General features: G+C 51.1%; 1 protein-coding gene across 4 annotated transcripts in view; it reads right to left on the reverse strand.

Moving 5' to 3' along the window:
- Positions 1-19,620, reverse strand: part of LOC116952799 (IQ motif and SEC7 domain-containing protein 1-like) — a 519,292-nt gene that overhangs the window by 497,382 nt on the left and 2,290 nt on the right. The window lies entirely within an intron of this gene.

The raw sequence follows: 19,620 nt of genomic DNA on the forward strand, positions 1-19,620 counted from the left end.
TAAACGCATAAAATGTATTCCAAATGTGGGGGGGGGGGGGAGAAACCGGAGGACACGGAGAAAAATCCACACGACCACGGGGAGAGAGAAACACGCAAACTCCAAATATACAGCAGGCTTCGGGGTCGGGATCGAACCCACAACCTCCTGCATACCAGGCGATGTAGCTAACATCTCATAGCCACCGTCGCCCATACTGGCGAAAGGACTGTGGGAAGGCAACAGCTGTGGCGTCGCGATGCCAGCGCTGCGCTCATTAGGCACAGTGCGCCGTGGCCTTTGACTAAATAACCAACCAGGTGTGGCGGGTATTAGCTGATATATTTATTTAGATATTAAAAGACCTTTACGTAAGGTAGCTTCGTCCAATTAAGCCAGACTTGGGCTCTTGCCAGTGCCATATATTAACGTCAAAATTAAGAGGTGGGGGGGGGGGGGCGGGGATATATATGCACAAGTTAAAATTAACCTCTGCCATCAATATTAATACATATTTTTTTTATTTCGGAGGGGGACGCATCGCAGCTGAAGCATAGATTCCACCACGAGGAGTGTACGACCACGGCGGAGATGGAGCGATGAGATTGCTTTCCCGTGAAGGGAGCGAGACGGGATCGTGGAATGCGAAGACCCCTCGTCCAGCAGTGGGTACACCATGGTCGGCCACGAAGGTCGGCCACGGCACCGCGTCGCGCGCTTTCAGATGCGCCCCAGCGGCCGTCTGGAACGCTCTTTCTTCCTTCCCCGTATTGGGATGCCACAAGGAGGCTGTGCACATTTAGATCTGGATTAGAAAATAAATACATTTTCTTTTCAACCGCTTGTTGCGTTCCGCTTGTTGTCGTTCCCCCACCGCGCCTCCGATGAGCACGGTTGGCTACGTACGGTGCGAAAGAAGTTCAACATGCGTACAAGCATCGAAATGTACAAATAAATTATTATTCGGCGATGCTGCTGCTGCTGCTGTTGCCGCTGCCTGGTCGGCAGGGGTGAACAAGCACAATCAACAAAAAGCATTTCAACACGGCCTTACAATTAAAATAAATAACGGACGACATGCCTTGGTGCCTTATTTAAAGGCAATGACGAAGGGCGATATCCCGAAACGTCGCCTAATTATACGTGTGGGAGTTTTTTTTTTAATTCCCCCCCCCCACGCCGCACGCACAGCGTTGCAGCCGATGCGTGCGTCCCGATATTCAAATACAGAATCGCCGCAAACCTTCTAATCCGTATGACCATGAGGCTTGTCCGTCGCTGCCCGTGGCCTTCCAAGATTCCTTCCTAATTGCCCGACCGCTGCCTCTGATGGATCCGCGCGTGAATTCCTTTGATCTTCGCACCCCAGGAGTTGACCCGAACAACACCCCGATTAGCTAAATGCACTCGGTCCAGATTTTCCTCCACCGCGCCTCTTCCCCATCCCTCTCCCCCGCTCCTACTCCCTCCCTCCACCCCCCCCCCCAGGGGGGCCTCTCTGCCCCCCTCCCTCCTACCCCCCCCCCCCCGCATCGGCCCGCAGAACTAATCCAGCGATTGCTCCGAATCCGGTATCTCTGTGCTAGCGCTCGCCAAAGCAGGCACGGGGAAATTAAATCAATACATGGCAAACCACCACTACGTTCACGATTACAATGGACATCATATGGGGTGCCACAGTAGCGAGATGTTAACTACCTCACCTGGTATGCAGGAAGTCGTGGGTTCGACCCCGGAACCTGACGCCTGCTGTAGATTTGGCTTTACCGTGTCAGTTTAACACGTGGCGCGCTTTGGCGAGCGATATTATTCATAATAAAGGTTGTTGGGTATGATCGCGTGAGTGTGAATGTGTCGTAACCCACCACCAACCGGCACGGCCAATTGGTAAGGGGATTTGTCACGCAAACAAAACGCAAATTAGTGACTACTTCAGCCCACCGGTGTGTTGGAGAGTAAATCCACAACATTCACAATTTGAGTTTTCTCTCTCTTTCTCCTCGTTGCGATTGCGTGGATTTTTTTTCTCCAGCTCCTCCGGTTCGTCCGATCTCCCACCCCCCCCCCCCCACATTTATAATCAAAATCACGCGCTCGGAGTATTTGCCCACTTCACATTTCCAACGCGAGAAGCAACTTCCTTGGGCTGTCCTTTGTGGCAGGTCGCTTATGAGAAAGCGCTACATAGCTCAGCGGAGCCTTACCTGGTGAAATGACAAATATATATTTTGGTCTAGTTGAATATCTGGCATAGGGCAGGGGGTGGGGAAGTATGGCCAAACGACACGGATGTAAATTGTCCTAAATCTCTGTATGTAGCCTCCAGCAGACTGTAGGGGACAAGTGCCGTTAGCGAGCACCTATTAAGACCAGCACGGCGCACAAGGGGGTGGGAGGCGGGGGGAGGTGTTGGAGGTGGGGGGGAGGGATGGGAGACGGGGGGAGGGGAGGGAATCGGGGGGAGGGGCGGTGGAGGTGGGTGATCGCCGTGGTGCCTGAACTCTCCGCCGTTCTCAACTCCGTCGCCATGGCGACCCGGATGCCCGTGACCCGTCGCCTCGCGCCTCGTTCTGCCCTGCCGAGACAGATGGCCGAGCGGCGCGGTGGTGCGGTTGGGGCAAGAGCAAGAGGGGGAGGGAGGGCCTGGGGGTGGTGGTTGCTGCTTCTGGGCTGTAACCCGAGGGGCGGAATTCCCGCGGCATAGACGGAGGGAGGACACCGCGAGATGTTAACTCCCTCGCCTGGTGTACAGGAGGTCGTGGGTTCGATCCCGGCCCTGACGCCTACTGTACATTCGGTGTTTGCGTGTCTCTCTCCCCGTGGTCACGTGGATTTTTGTACGGATCCTCCGGTTTTTCCCCCTCTATATTTATTATCAACCATCACGCGTTTAGAGTATTTGGCTGCTATACATTTCCAAGTGGCAAGCCACTTCCTTGAGCTATAATTCGTGGCCAGGTCGCATCTGAAAAAAGCAATATAGCTCAGTGGGCCTTATCTGGTAAAAAAAGTAATATATATACACCGTTTAGTTTATAGTGTGGCTTGCACCACACCTAGCCACATTTGTGTGGAGGTCCAGCACCCCCGATTCGGCGATGCTAGCCACGACCCAGGAATCAAAATAGCGTCACTGAGTTTCGAGCGTACCGGGCCACAACCACGAGTGCCACCGCTCCACGCAGACGCACACACAAAGACAAAGATCCCCCATATAGCCTTAACAGACTGTAGGGGCAAGTGCTGTTAGCGAGCACCTATGAAGGACGGAACGGGTACACGAGGGGGTGGGTGGCCAACACCACGCCCGACCGCCTTTGTCTCCCCAGTGGCGATGTTTACTACACACCGCACCAGGTACTCATTTTTTAGGCTGAGTCGACCTAGGGGAGGCCCACACACAGCTGCGAAACTTGGCGTACCCACCATACTTTAATTGGATTTGGTCAGCTGCGTTTTGAAGCGGAGTCCTGTGCACGCGAGCATTAGCTCTGAGCTTTCCAATTTGCGCTGGCACATGCCAACGCAAGCGGGCCACGCCATGGACCCACGCACGTGCCTCCCCCACCCACCGCCAAACGCCAGCGCAGTTCATTAAACGCCAAAGCGTTACGCTCACAAGATAAAATGCGAGGCAAAAGATCCCCCGTGTAGCCTGTAACAGACTGTTTGGGGCAAGTGCCGTTAGCGAGCAGCGCCTACGAAGGCGGGCACGGCACACGAGGTGGGTGAGTTGCCAACACCACGCCCGGCCGCATTTGAGGCTGAGCCGAACCTAGGGGAGGCCCATGACCGTTTCAGATAATCGTCACTGGGTGTTGGGCCGTGAGCGGCAATCGAACTCCACGAGTACGCTGCCACACCCCCACATGCAGAGATCTCCCCCCCCCCCCCGTTTGGCCCCCTTGACAGATACTTGTTTTAATTTGGGGGGGGGGCGAGCGCTGTTCGCGAGGAGGAGCGGCCTACGCGTGAATGCGGTGCGAGAGTCGACGTGTCGCGAGCCCGTGGAGCTGAGCGGCGAGACGTCGTCCCCGACGCCGCCGCCGCCGCCGCCGCTGCTGCATCACGCGGAGTAATTACCGTGGCGAGCGTATCGCGCCTCTCGGTGATCGGAGCACGACAGACAAGGAGGAGGGGTGGGTGACGGGGTGGGGGGGTGGGCGAAATGCGAATTAAAATGCGACTGCGTTTCAAGGTGATGTCGCAGTAAGAGGCCGTGGGCGCTTTGAGCTTCGCACTCGGAGGCAGCTCGCGCGTGCGTCTCGCTTAGACCGGAGTGGTGTAACGATGACACAGGAGGGTTATCAATTGTTTTTTTTTTACTCGATACGGTCCCATTTCTATTCTTTAACTGTCGTTGTTTTTATTTACCCCCTCCCCTACCCACCCACCCAAGTCTTTAGAAGCCGTCCGGCAGAGTTCGTGTTCTTTACAAATAACAAAAAAAAATATGAAATCATCACCATTAGCACGTCGCCGCCACCACCACTGCCACGACGCCACCAGAAATCCAATCTCACCCCCAACCCCCCACAGCTCGATCCACGCGGTGGTCTCATCGCTCCGTCTCCACGGTGGTCGATTCTACAAATTAAATTGTTCAACTATTTTTTGTTTAATATATATTTTTACCAAGCGAGGGCCTGCTGCGCTATGCAGATCTTCGTCAGAAGCGACCTGGCGGCAAACGACAGCTCAGCGAAGTGGATTAGCATCATCATGTGGATTTTGATGAAAGCCAAATACTCCGAATGCGTGATGTTGATTCTAAATGTGGAGAGAAAAAAACTGCGAGGACGCGTAGAAAAATCTATGGGCAATTCGTGCCCGTGGATTTTAGGTGTGATATTTATTCTAAATGTGGAAGGAAAAAACTGGAGCAGGACCCGGAGACGAATCCACAGCAGTGACCACCACGGGGAGAGAGAGAGAGAGAAAGAGACACCGCGAATTCCAAATATAAAGGAGGCGTCAAGGGTCGGGATCGAACCCACGAACCTACTGCATAGCAGGCGAGGCAGTTAACATTTCGCCACCGTGGCGTCGCACATCCCCTTCCACTGACTGCCGTTCCAACAGCGGACTCGTAATTTGGCCACTATCCCTTCCAACGACGTATCCGGCCGCCCTAGCGCACTTTGCTCCACGGTCAACGCGATGCACGTGTTGGCTGCACTCACTGGGAGTTCGGCTTCACGCACGCGGGAGGGACGACGGAGAAGCCGGAGACGACTCGCCACGCGTGCGGGGAGCTCACACTCGGCACTGCCATCTCCGAGCCACCGGCGAAGCCTTGGCGGGGGGGGGGGGTCATCCATTCGTGCACAAAACCAGTGGCTCTCAACCGAAGTGTAACGCGGACCCCCTCGGGGGGGGGGGGGGAGTAACGTGGCAACGTCTCAGGAGGTGGCACGCGGGGTGATATTTCTTGTTAAATGCGTGAAGTTATAGAGTACACGTGATTTAAAGCTTTCGTGACTGCAAGGATTCATCTTCTTGGTTCTTTCGGTAAAGTCACGTAGAATGGGAATAAAATAATAAAATAAGACAATAAAATTATCACGACGTTTCGGCCACAACACAAGTGGCCTTCTTCAGGTGAAGAGACAGGTCTGTCCGGAAGACAGAGCTTGAATGAACGCTGTCAACATGCAAATTCATAATTTTAACTCTGCCCACACAGCTTAATAGACGCGGTCCTTGCATGACAGCGTCCATTCAAGCTCTGTCTTCCGGACAGACCTGTCTCTTCACCTGAAGAAGGCCACGTGTGTTGTGGCCGAAACGTCGTGAGAATTTTATCGTCTTATTTTATTTTGTTATTTTATTCCCATTCTACGTGACTTCACCGAAAGAACCAAGAAGATAGTACACGTGAGTAATTGGCGAATAATCACGTATGAATCTGCCGAAAATAAAATAAAAACTACGGTACATCTTCTTTGGTTCTTTCGGGAAAGTCACGTAGAATGAGAATAAAATAATAAATTGATTAAATAAAATAACACAATAATATTATCACGACGTTTCGGCCACAACACAAGCGGCCTTCATCAGGTGAATGAAAAATCAGGTGAATGATGAAGGCCGCTTGTGTTGTGGCCGAAACGTCGTGATAATATTATTGTGTTATTTTATTTTATCAATTTATTATTTTATTCTCATTCTACGTGACTTTACCGAAAGAACCAAAGAAGATGAATCCTTGCAGTCACGAAAGCTTTAAATCGAAACTACGGTACAATTTTAATCCGTGTGGTAGCCTGGAAAGATATAAAAGACCTTTTTTTAAACTCATTGATCGAACACAATTGTTGGGTTTCCCGGAGTAACCAGCGAGTGTCACGTGCGCAGAGCGTCCTTTGAATTTTTTTTTTATTCGCTCGCAGTTACTGGCAGCTCGTTGGGAAAGCTCACAGAATGGACAATTGGGTTCACATGTGTTGCGTCCATTGTTCGTACCTTAATTTCTCAGAGCCAGCCACGTTGGGTCAGGCAAGCGAGGGATGGGGGAGGGGGGGGGTTACTGGGTTGAACCAAGATTCAACAAGGGGGGGGGGTGTGTACAGCAGTAGCCTGAGAGCCACCGTACTAAACCAAGTTCCACCACGCTTAGCGTCTGAGTTCTTAGAAGACGGAGCGCGTTCGCGGTGGTTTACAGTTTCACGTGAGGTGCAGCAACTGCAAGGATTTAAGTATTCTTGGAATTGCACCGTGGCGCTTGGTCAAACTGCGAGCGACTCTCTTCGGTTTCACGGGGTTTGTTACTTTCATTTGTTTCTCAGCTCTCGACGAAGATAACCGCACCTCCAATAAATAAAAGCTGCCATCTCGTTCTCACTCCTACTCCTGAAGCGACGTTGTCGCGATTTCTCACGATTGATAATTTACTGAGCTTTTTTTGTTGTTGTTGTAAGTTCGGCCACGAAACGCTCTGACCCAATCGCATGTGTTGTAAAAGCCTCCACCACCCAACCCAACCCGACACAGCCAAAGATGCTAAAATAGTCACGTGGGGTGGTGCGCAACGAAAGGACTCAATCTGCAAACCACGTTAAACAATTTTACTGGACATCTGTGAAAAAGAGCTTCGCAACTCATAGGATTTCCTCCAGTGCGAACGCATTAGCTGATGTTGAATACATTTGATAGGCTTCGTATCTTTCATTCGTTTGGCTTTTTTTGTCGGGTGGTGAAAGGGGTTCAGAAATGTTGTCCAATTTGGCCTAACCAAGTGGCTCTTCTTCTTAACCTGGGGGTGCACGCACCCCTGCGGGTGCGAGATGACCTTTCTGTGGGGGGGGGGGGGGGGGGCGGTGCGAGACGTGGCCAGATTTTTTTCGAAGGTAAATCACCGGAAAACACAAATTAATCACGGGCACGTCAGTCACAACTTACTTTGTTTCATCAAACCCCTATGTATTTATAAAAACATATTTAAAAAAAAAATAACCATTGAGAACCAAAGGGGTGCAAGGCTGCAGGAAAGGTTATAAAAAAAAACGACTGGCCTAAACCACGAAACGAAAACGCCACGAGAAAATCTAAATATTGGCTGCTGCCAACAAAAATCGACGCGTCAAACAAACGCAGGCAAGAGCTGGACATTGGGGAGACTCACAAACAGGACGGCCTCACCCCCGTCCCCTCCGAAACCTCCCCCCCACCGCGCACCGAGATTTGGACCGTACCAACTCGAGCCTGAGAGCATGCAAGGGAGGAGATGGACGCATGAACTGACATTGTGAGTCGTGGATGGCTGTTTGGACCGTACCAACTCGTGAGTCTCCCCAATGTCCAGCTCTTGCCTGCGGTCGGTGGGGATTGGTGAAGGAGGGAGGAGGGGGGTTGGAGCGGGGTGTGGGGGGGGGGGATACCGATTAAGATGTCACTCGCCGCTGATGTTGATCGTGTGTTTTTGAATGTACGCGTGAACTCTGTTCTCGCCGTTGGTGGACAACCGTGGCTAAGCGGAGGTGCGGCCCATGGACAATAAACTCAACACAATGACATTGTAATGTGGATGATTTAAAAGTGACACAGCTCCCAGTGGTTTCCCTAATATCGGGAGGAAGAGAGCGTTCCAGACGGGTGCAGGGGCGCGTCTGAAAGCGCGCGATGCAGTGCCCATTTTTTTTTCAACGTTTAGCCAAAAGCCTGCGTCTATGGCTGTATCTTGAAATTCTTTCGCACCCTACTTAGTCAACCGTGTTAATCGGAGGTTGCGGAGGACAGCAAGCTAACACACAAAGAGCGGTTCTAAATAAATGAGTTTGTCAATCTAGATGGCGATTTCAAAGTGACGCAGCTCCCAGTGGCTTCCCTCATATCGGGAGGAAGAGAGCGTTCCAGACGGGCGCAGGAGCGCATCTGAAAGCGATGCCGTGACCGCCGTTGAACGATGGCTTTGCCAGTCGAGCTCATTGCCACTGGGGTTCATAGGGCAACGTGATGAGCACTGCACCGCGGCTCCTCCCCTACCCTTGTCACGTGTCTGCATGTGAACGACTGAGAATAGTCGCTCGTCAACGTACACGTCAGAACACGTGAACATTCGTCGTATATGACAAACCCTTGTACATTTAACAACCTTTCCCTGAAAGACCACGTTCCGCTGCTTCCATGCAAATGGGCCTGGGAAATGGACAGGATATGGCAATACAGTGACGGATTCACGAATGCATCTGTGCGGAGCTTTAAGCGTCAGTCTTTAAAAAAAATATTTTGAATGCTTTATTTTGGCTTTTCAGCAACGTTAAGAAAGCACGAGTGAAATAACGACTCCTACTGCCGCTATTTTATGAATTACCGGGTGAAGCGCACCAAGCTATTGGCTCATTTTCAGAGGTGACCTGGCCACACGTGATGATAGTTCATCATGGAAGTGTCTGATATCATCATCATCGCCACCACACGTGGGAATTCAAAGTAGCAGCCAAATCATGTAACCGCGTGTCGTTTCTAAATGTGGAGGAGGGCAAAAAGCGGAGGAGGAACCCGGAGAAAAGTCCACGCCACGACCATCACAGAGAAAGAGAGAACACGTGGACTCCAAATATACAGCAGGCATCGTCACGGTCCCGGCATCGAACCCACAGCCTCCTGCGTACCAGGCGAAAGGAATAGCATCTCTCCACGAGATAAATTCCGCCACTGAGAATGGGGAAGAAAAAAAAACAAAGAATTGGTGTTTCGTGTCACGTGATGAGCACGTCTCGTTGTAGGAGGGCAGGCGGGTGGGGAAAGTTTGGTGATCGGTCACTCTCAGGGATTTCAGCGGTAACTCTGTGACGTCCGCTTCTGCGGGCTGTCATCTAAGCGCAGGGGGGGGGGGGGGTTGCACTGCCCCCTGCGAGAGATCTGAATGGATGCTTCGTATCGTGACAACGACACCGTTCTGGGCGTGAAACCGAGAGCGAGGGAAGAGACAGCGTGGCACTCGTACGGCGCAAACAGGACGATGTTAACCCCGTAAACCCCGGCAGTGAAAAAAGTCAAGAAAATGTTTGACCAGGTAAGGTTCCAGCAAGCCGTGTAGCTCTTTTTCAGACGCGATCGGGCCATCGCGAATGAGACAGCTCAATGGAAATGGCTGGTCACGTGTGCAATTATAGCGGACAGAAAGAAAAAAAAAATACCTCGAATGCGCGCGCGATGTTGATCCTGAACGTGGAAGGCTGAAAAAAAATGGGAAGACCCGGAAGGAAAATAGTCCCCACGCTACCACGAGAGAGAGAGGAGAGACACGCAAACTCCAGGGTCGGGATCGAACCCACGACCTCCTTGCATACCAGGCGAGGCACTTAGCAAGGGGGGGGGGGGAGGCTGGGGAGCGAGGCGAGTTGTCTCTCCGCGTGCTCGCGACCTCCTCCCGCATGCGCGACATCGCGATGCGAGGAGTCCCTTGCGTAGAAAGCTTCTACTTTGAGGGCTCCGTGTGGGGATTTGCCTGGCCAGTGTTTGCAGCGAGGGTGTGGCCCGTTAGTGGCGCTGACCCACGGAGCAAACGATGCGAAAATGCGACACTTCCCAGCGTCGCAATGAGTGCGGGCTCACGAGCGCAAGCGACGAGTGAGGACCCACGCGTGCAAGCGTGCCGAGGGAATGCGTTAAAGGCAGTAATTAGATAGCGGGGGCGGGGGCATTAGAGCACTTATTTAATTATCTACGCTTTCAAACAGCGGCTGCTGTCTGGCTTCCAATCCAATCTCGGATCAATTTCAAAATCGCACCGCCATCGTCGGGATCTTCGACGGACTCCACCCTGCCGAGATCTCCCCTCTCATCTCACTCCCCTCTCATCTCATCTCACTCCCCTCTCATCTCATCTCACTCTACTCCCCTCCACGCACTCTCCTACCTCTCACCGCTCATCTCACTCCCCTCTCATCTCACTCCCCTCCCCTCTCATCTCATCTCACTCTACTCCTCTCCACGCACTCTCTTACCTCTCCCCTCTCATCTCACTCTACTCCCCTCTCATCTCACTCTACTCCTCTCCACGCACTCTCTTACCTCTCCCCTCTCATCTCACTCTACTCCCCTCTCATCTCACTCTACTCCCCTCCACGCACTCTCCTACCTCTCCCCTCTCATCTCACTCTACTCCCCTCCACGCACTCTCCTACCTCTCCCCTCTCATCTCACTCCACTCCCCTCCACGCACTCTCCTACCTCTCCCCTCTTATCTCACTCCACTCCCCTCCACGCACTCTCCTACCGCTCCCCTCTCATCTCACTCTACTCCCCTCCACGCACTCTCCTACCTCTCCCCTCTCATCTCACTTCACTCTCCTCCACGCACTCTCCTACCTCTCCCCTCTCATCTCACTCCACTCTCCTCCACGCACTCTCCTACCTCTCCCCTCCCCTCTCATCTCACTCCCCTCCCCTCCACACACTCTCCTACCTCTCCCAACTCGTCTCACACCATCGTCACTAACACGAAGGCAATCTGCAACGCGCACAATATTTCACCGGACGTAAATGACCCCTGGCTCCGAGCAGCCAAGCTGAGTGTCAGTCGAGAGCCTGGGGACAGCGGTGGGGGCCTTGAAGGAAGACGTTGGACCGTTAACCGTGAGGTGGGCGTTTATGTGAGACGTGGGGCCTGTAATCAAGAGGAGGGGTGGATGGGGGGCTTCAAGCGTCTCCGAAAAGTCCATGTGGATGGGACGATGCTGTTGCTGTAACTGTGATGTAACAGCAGCAGCAGTGAGTGCGATGTTGCTGCTGCTGTCACTGTGCTGCTGCAGCAGTGGGTGCGATGCTGCTGCTGCTGTCACTGCAGCAGCAGCAGTGTGTGCGATGCTGCTGCTGCTGCTGTCACTGCAGCAGCAGCAGTGGGTGCGATGCTGTTGCTGCTGTAACAGCAGCAGCAGTGGTTGCGATGCTGCTGCTGCTGCTGTAACTGTTCTGCAGCAGTGGGTGCGATGCTGCTGCTGCTGCTGCTGTCACTGTGCTGCTGCTGCAGCAGTGGGTGCGATGCTGCTGCTGCTGCTGCTGTAACTGTGTTGCAGCAGCAGCAGTGGGGGCGATGATGGTTTCGCGTTTCATACGCCGTGGGGCTTGCCATGGGAAAAAAAAAAAACCGATGCCCCTGGCAAAGCCCACAGAGCTGCTATGTTTCTCTTTTTCAGAAGCGACCCGGCCACAAAATGATAGCCCAACGAAGTGGCTTAGCATCACGCGGAAATTTAGAGCAGCCGAAATACTGTGAACGCGCGTCGATTCTAAATGTGGAAGGAGAATACCGGAGGACCCGTGAGAAAAATCCACGTGAACGCGGCGAGAGAGACACCGCAAACTCCAAACACAGAGCAGGCGTCGGGGTCTGGATCGGGATCGAACCCACGACCTCCCGCATACCGGGCGAGGTAGTTAACATCTCGCCACGGGCGCTACAGGTGTGTGGTCAGTGGCGTGACTATCGAGTGCGCAGGCGGTGCAATAGGTGGAGGTGGGGGACGGAGGGGGATAGCTAGAATGGATTTTTTTTTGTTTTCCTTTAACTAGCACCATCCATGCAAATCGCATCTCATGAATTACAATGGAACCACAGGCGAGCTGGAAGGCAGCAGTCACGCAGCGAGGTGCCGGCGCTACCGAACAACTGCCCAAGTTCTGCAGTCCTCTATTTGTGTGTCAAGATATTTTCAAACAATTAAAATGAGAGGCTAATACGCGAGAGGCGCATTCAGTTGGCTGGGCTCCTCATTCCTTGCACCCCCACGCCCCACGGCAGCCACGCTCCTTCGTGTGCATCGTCGTGATTGAGTCTGTGGGTAGGGGTGGTGGTGGGGGGGGCAGACAAGGGATTCGTGGAGCCGAAGTGGAATGCATAAAATATTCACAGAGAAGGAAAGGCACCTCGAGAATATAAATGACATTTTTTTTGATATCTCACGGGAAAGTATTGAAGAAAGAAAGAAAATAAAAAAAAACCGGGCACGTGAACGCATTTAAATGAAAAGGTCAAGAATGAAGATAGGGAAATAGTAATAAAGGCAAGCGCTGAATGAGACACGTGACATGCGAAAAATAAACAGAACAATGTCCAGCAGATGCGATAACGGGGACCGAGACTTTAAAATCCAGAAGCGCCCAGGCTACTTCTGCTCAATGGGCCACGCCGAGCGTCTGCCAGTCTCGCCGAATGCAGGGATTCACGTCTTAACAAACGCCGCCGGGCTTGCTCGAGCAAAATGTGGATACTCAAGTGTCGCGATTTGGAGGAGTGCAGCGGTGCTGGCGAGGGCGACGGCGGGGGCAGCGGCGGCTTCGGGAGGTAGGCCTTCATCCAGCAGTGGAATCGCCCGGTGGGGGGGGGGGGGGGGGGGGGGTGGGAAACTCGGTCCACCGGCAGCAGTGGCATGAGCAGGGAATTGCAGCGCCCACACCGTTTCACTATCCTCCACGGTCATCGTGCTTGCACCGTGAGACCAACGCGCTCGCCAGCTCGGATTGGTCTCAGGCGGCTGCAACCCGCGGATTGGAAGCCAGCAACTCAGTGGTGCCGGCACAGGGCTCTGACCCCCCCACCCCACCCCACCCCCCCCCCCCCCGGGGCCTTTGACCCCCCCTGAGCCGCCCAGCCACCTTGAGAATGGTTTCAGCAATGTATGCACGGACGTACCTACGTACGTACGTTGAGCTTCTTTCGCACCGTACGTAGACAACCGTGATAATCGGAGGTGCCGGGGGGGGGGGGGGGGGTGGGGGCGGGGGGGAAGGACGACACACTAAACACAAAAATCAGTTCTAAAGAAATTAGTTTTCAACCTACGTTTTAAAGTTGCATAGATCCCGTGGCGGAAGGAAGAGCTTTCCAGACGGCCGCGGAGAAAGAGAGAACACGCAAACTCCACATATACAACAGGTGCCTGGGTCGGTATTGCATATCTGTCAACCCCTTATCAGTGCCCTACCTTATGACAGACCAATTCAGACCTCATTGGTCACCCCGTGCCCCTTATAAATCTCAAAGTTCATCCTACAAAGTCCCATCACAAGGGAGAAACACCAAAAGATTGACAAAAAAATTGCCCGTATTGAAACGACTGTACGCCGTATTAACCTGAAAACTGAATTTCCCTGTACAAGAATACGGGGTAAACCGTATGGGTTGACAGACATGGGATCGAATCCACGAACTCCTGCATACCGGACGAGGGAGATAACATCTCGCCACCGCGACGAGGTTATTACGATGACAATGCTGATGTGTGGTCGTCAGGAAGTTAATGGTACTATAGAATTCCAAAGTCTAAACGGGCACCGTTAGACCTAATTCTAGATTTGAAGTTTGAAGGTTTCAGTTTTGTTCCACTCTGATAATATATACATTGTCCTTAAACTGATTGGTCCACACCAGAGACGAGGCTCAAAAGAAAGCCGTCTCTGGTGTGGACCAATCAGTTTCAAGGACAATGCATCATATATTATCATAGTGTGTTTTTTGTTTGCATTTTGACCACAAGTATTGTGATTCATGCACACATGATTCCTTGTAAAAAAGGTTTCAGTTTTGTTGCCATAAAAAAGGGGAAAAAACCCTATCTTAGCGGGCAGAAGGTGAAACTATGCGGCCTGCATGTTGTGTATTCATCACAACATGCAGCACATAAGTGACGTTGATTACATATTGCTGTGGGTAATGCAATACACAAACAGACATTGCTCTTATTCTTAGTTTTTTCGGTAAAGTCACGTTGAAGAGAAACAACAAAATAATAAAATATATATTATAAAATATATATTATATAATAAAATATACGTGACTTTACCGAAAAAACTAAGAATATGAATTACTGCAGTCACGAAAGCTTTAAATCAAGACATTGCTCTGTTTTGCGTTGAAGAGGCACCAGTCGTGTCGGTAGAGTGCTCTTCTCAAAAAAAACATCTGGCAACCCAGTAGCATTCTCCTGGTCGAGCCTGACTCAATGCTGATGAGACTCTTGAAGATATAAAGCTGCGCACAGCTTGCATGCTTAAGAACAATGCTGCTGATATGAACAATGGATAAACATTAAACGGGACAGCTGGTAGGCCTGTGGGCTAAAAGACACACCGACGACTGCTGACGCATTTTTTTTTAATAAATTATTCATCAACTTATTTAGCGATTGGTCTATTTCTTTCTTTATTTGTGCAAGGCTGCTTCGCTTTTAATTTCCTTAAGCGTCTGATGAAGTCCGGATTGCGTGCGATGGAACCAAGTCCGCCGATGTTAGAGACGACTTGAAATATAAAGGCTCAGCGCAGGGTGATGTCTGGCGAGGTTGTGAATATAACGACAATTTAAAAAAATATATAATCACAACTTACATCTTACACTTGTATTGAACGTATTTACAGCAACCACGCCTGCAATGTCGCTCAAGACGTGCAGCGTCTTCCGGGATTCAGGTTAGCTTCAAATAAATTTCTTGAAAAACTTGGCACCCCACCAAGTTCGAGCACGAACGGTTGAGATGGCAAGGTAAGTTCCCCCACTCAAGTGAGCATCTGGAAACCCGCATGGCCTCGTGGTGATGGTCACCCATCCTACACTTTGCGCTCCTATTGTGTGTTGTTTGTTGTTGTTTGGTTGTTGTCCCTTTCTGACCCCGTGGCCATACTGGACATCTGTGCAAAAAGAGCTTCATAGCTCATCGGATTTCCCCCAGGATATATATATATATATATTTTTAAAATCTGACTTTGAAACCAGGCTCAACTCCTGCTCAACTTCCGAAAATAAACGACATTGGGAATACTTAGGTGTCGTTAGGCACCTAAGTGAGTGTGGCCCTTAAAACATCCATAAGCATATTAGGTCAATTTTCCTGGCGTTTTTTTAGGCTCTTTGAGTGAGCCAGGACAAGCAAGGTAACGATAACGGCTGACCTTGTATTATTTAAGGTGATGAACTGGAAGAAAGACGGGCCTGTCAATGCAATGCAGTCTGAACATTGTTCCTACCCATCAGCAACGATTCAGCAACGATAGCATTGTGACAGCCTTTTCAGTTGCGTAATGTATTGCCGTAATGGTAGGCTGTTGAAAAGGAAAGAAAATAGAAAGTGCAGCGTGTCTTGAAAAACTGTACACACGGAAAATATCCACGTTGAAAGATTCTTCCCGAGAACAAATTACCAAGATTAAAGAGCGTGCTTTAAAAAAAAAAGAATTTTTCGCAGAAGTGATGACGTTCGTGTTAACTCAGAGTGTTATGTTATTACGACGTGAACCCACCACACCGAGACACAGATCCCCTCGGTAGCCCGATCAGGTTGTTCGGGAGAGTGCTGTTAGCGAGCACCTATTATGGCTGGCACGGTGGGTGGCCAAACACCACTCCTCACCTCCTTGGTCTCCCCAAGTGCTGGACACCAATGATGATTTACCATCAGTACTGGACACCAATGTTGAGTTACCATCAGTGCTGGACACCAATGTTGAGTTACCATCAGTGCTGGACACCAATGTTGAGTTACCATCAGTACTGGACACCAATGTTGAGTTACCATCAGTACTGCACACCAATGTTGAGTTACCATCAGTACTGCACACCAATGATGATTTACCATCTATACTGGACACCAATGATGATTTACTCTCTGTACTGCACACCAATGTTGAGTTACCATCTGTACTGGACACCAATGTTGAGTTACTCTCTGTACTGCACACCAATGTTGAGTTACCATCTATACTGGACACCAATGATGAGTTACTCTCTGTACTGCACACCAATGTTGAGTTACCATCAGTACTGGACACCAATGTTGAGTTACCATCAGTACTGGACACCAATGATGATGTACCATCAGTACTGCACACCAATGATGATTTACCATCTATACTGGACACCAATGTTGAGTTACTCTCTGTACTGCACACCAATGTTGAGTTACCATCTGTACTGGACACCAATAATGAGTTACCATCTGTACTGGACACCAATGTTGAGTTCCCATCAGTACTGGACACCAATGATGATTTACCATCAATACTGCACACCAATGTTGAGTTACCATCAGTACTGGACACCAATGATGATGTACCATCAGTACTGCACACCAATGATGATTTACCATATATACTGGACACCAATGATGATTTACTCTCTGTACTGCACACCAATGTTGAGTTACCATCTGTACTGGACACCAATGATGATTTACCATCAGTACTGGACACCAATGTTGAGTTACTCTCTGTACTGCACACCAATGTTGAGTTACCATCTGTACTGGACACCAATAATGAGTTACCATCTGTACTGGACACCAATGTTGAGTTCCCATCAGTACTGGACACCAATGATGATTTACCATCAGTACTGCACACCAATATTGAGTTACCATCAGTACTGGACACCAATGATGATTTGCCATCAATACTGCACACCAATGTTGAGTTACCATCAGTACTGGACACCAATGATGATTTACCATCAGTACTGCACACCAATGTTGAGTTACCATCAGTACTGGACACCAATGATGATTTACCATCAGTACTGCACACCAATATTGAGTTACCATCAGTACTGGACACCAATGATGATTTACCATCAGTACTGCACACCAATTTTGAGTTACCATCTGTATTGGACACCCTATTAACCCTTCCCCACCCATCTCAACTCCATCATCAGTTCGGGGGGAGTGGGGAAGGGGCCCAACACTCTTGAAAACAAATCTCACGGTGGCCGCCAAGGGGGGCCCAACTCGTAGATGTTGGCCACCAGGGGGGAGGGGTGGTGGGGGTTGGTGGGAGAGGGGGCAAGGCACCCCCCCGCCTGGCCCCACGCTCATCACGTGACCGCCTCTCAACGATGCATCCCCCCCCATCCCTGTCCCGCTCCCTGGCCCATTCGAGGCAGTTGAACAAGCGTCCGATTCGCCGGCGCATTCGTGAACCAAGTTGTAGGGGGAGGGGAGGGGAGGGGTGATACCGGTAATGTTCATTCACGGCTGGACAGACGGCCACTCAAACTGGCCGGTGACCTCGTACGTTGCCCCGCAACAAGAGGATTTCACACGGGCGGCGACAGCGATGACAATCTCGACGGCGTGGCTTGCAAACTGAACTGAAACTAAACGATTCGTTATTTCACCAGGTAAGGTCCCCTACGGAGCTGCGCATCGCTCTTTGTCAGATGCCACCTGTGCTGTCCCAAGCGGTCGCCCAGCGAAGTCGGCGGCTGACTTCTCACGTGGACATTTACAGCAGCCAAAGACTTCCGAACGCGTGATGTTGATTCTAAATGTGGAGGGGGAAAACCCGGAGGACCTGGAGAAAAAAGTCCACGCGACCACGGGGAGAGAGAGAGAGACGCGTAAAGTCCGAATATAAAGGCATCGTCAGGTTCGGGATCGAACCCACGACCTCCTGCATACCAGTCGAGGGAGTTAACATCTCGTCCACCGTGACGCATTATACACCGTCGCGTTTATTACACTGTGTGTACTCAGCAGAGCCTCGCTCAGTCTCATGAGTGGAGGAAGTCCCTTCAGTCAGCAGTGGCACGGGCAAGCAATTCCGGTGCCCCTCCTTTACCTTGAAAAAAAAAAATGTTGTTTTTCCCCAAAATCCTCCGGAATCTATTTTATTGACTAACTAACAAACTATTTTATTTTTTTATTTTTAGGAGGCAAGGCCCACTGAGCTACGGAGCTTTTTTGTTGTTGTAAGAAGCGACAAATGTTGATCTCAACGAAGTGGCGCTTTCACCACGTGGGAACTTGTAGCACGAGCCGGAAAACCCATTGGAGGCATCGCCGAGCCTCAAGACTCTCATTGCGAGAGGTGCCCTGCCGAGCTTTAGCAGCGATGATTGCTGCTCCGTGCAAATTCCATTTGAGAAGAAGAAAAAAAAAACACTTAAAGTCGGGCTAACTTTAGACCGTGACGCTGGTCGCGCAAAAAATTGCCTTCTCTTGTGGATCACATCACGGGATCTTTCATTTCCACTGCGCAGAAGCAAGCGGACCCGTGGCTAGCGGCTGTAGCGATTCAAGGATTTGTACGCGCGCGCGCGCGCACACCGCAGCGCTGTATTAATCGGGGGGCGGCCTGTTTGATTCGAACCGCGAAATGTCTGCAGCAAGCGACGACAGCTCGAACGCGAGGCCGCGCCACACCGCCCCCCGCTGTCACACCCGTTGAGATCGCTTCGCTTGTTCAAGCAAGAGAGGCCAAACCTTGTTGTCACGCGAGCGCGTTCATAATAAGTGTGCCAGCAGCCGTCAGCATATACGGTATATATACACACACACACACGTTCATTCATAAAAACGAGCAGTGCAATACCACAAACTCGGCATATTCGTCAGAGACCACCAACCTCTATTGCTCTCTCTCACTGCTGTGAAGAAGGATCGTTGCTAATGATAGAGTTGTTGTTTTTTTGTTCGAATCTACGAGCGCGACGAGTGCGTGTCAATTTGTGCACCGCTGCACAAAATGCTGGCAGCATCGCTGCAAGACCCTTTTCTGTTGAACGCGATTCTGGGTGTACTGTATGCAATGCTGGACTTCTTCTTTCGCGCCGTACGCAGCCAAGCGCGCTCATCGGAGGTTGCGAGATTGACGTGTGTGTGTGTGTTTGTGTGCTAATGGGTTGTCTTTTACGCATTTGGCTCGAATGTCTACTATACTTGCGGTCAGCGTTTGCCAGCGACGAAGGCTCACAAAGCAGACTCACCGTACTGCTCAAATTCTGCCGTGAGGAAGGTCCAAAGCCCGAAACGTCGCCCATGACGTATTGTTTTCCTCTTAAAGGCCGCACACACAGACAGAACGGACGGACGGAGTCGAGTTTCACGGTGAATCAGGAAATCATTCGCGGGTTTGGGTTGCGAAGGAATGACGACTCGAACGGGACGACTCCGTAGATGCCCACCCTCTCCACCCTACCCGAGGCCTGACAAATCTCAACCCCTACCTACGGGGGAAGCGGGCGCCAGGGTGGATTTCGCGAGGCCACAAGTCGCTCGTCGGCACACGCGGAACGCCGCAGCTGGCCAGCACGCGACTCGAGTTAGTGAAGGGCACGAGTTGACGGCAGGTTTGTTAATACGCCTGCAAAAGGAACGGCGCGCGTGTATATACATGTACGAACAAATATATACAGTGCGCACAGCA

This window comes from Petromyzon marinus, chromosome 48, assembly GCF_048934315.1.
Source record: "Petromyzon marinus isolate PM22_M1 ecotype Great Lakes invasive population chromosome 48, UKy_Petmar_22M1.pri1.0, whole genome shotgun sequence".
Taxonomy (NCBI): domain Eukaryota; kingdom Metazoa; phylum Chordata; class Hyperoartia; order Petromyzontiformes; family Petromyzontidae; genus Petromyzon; species Petromyzon marinus.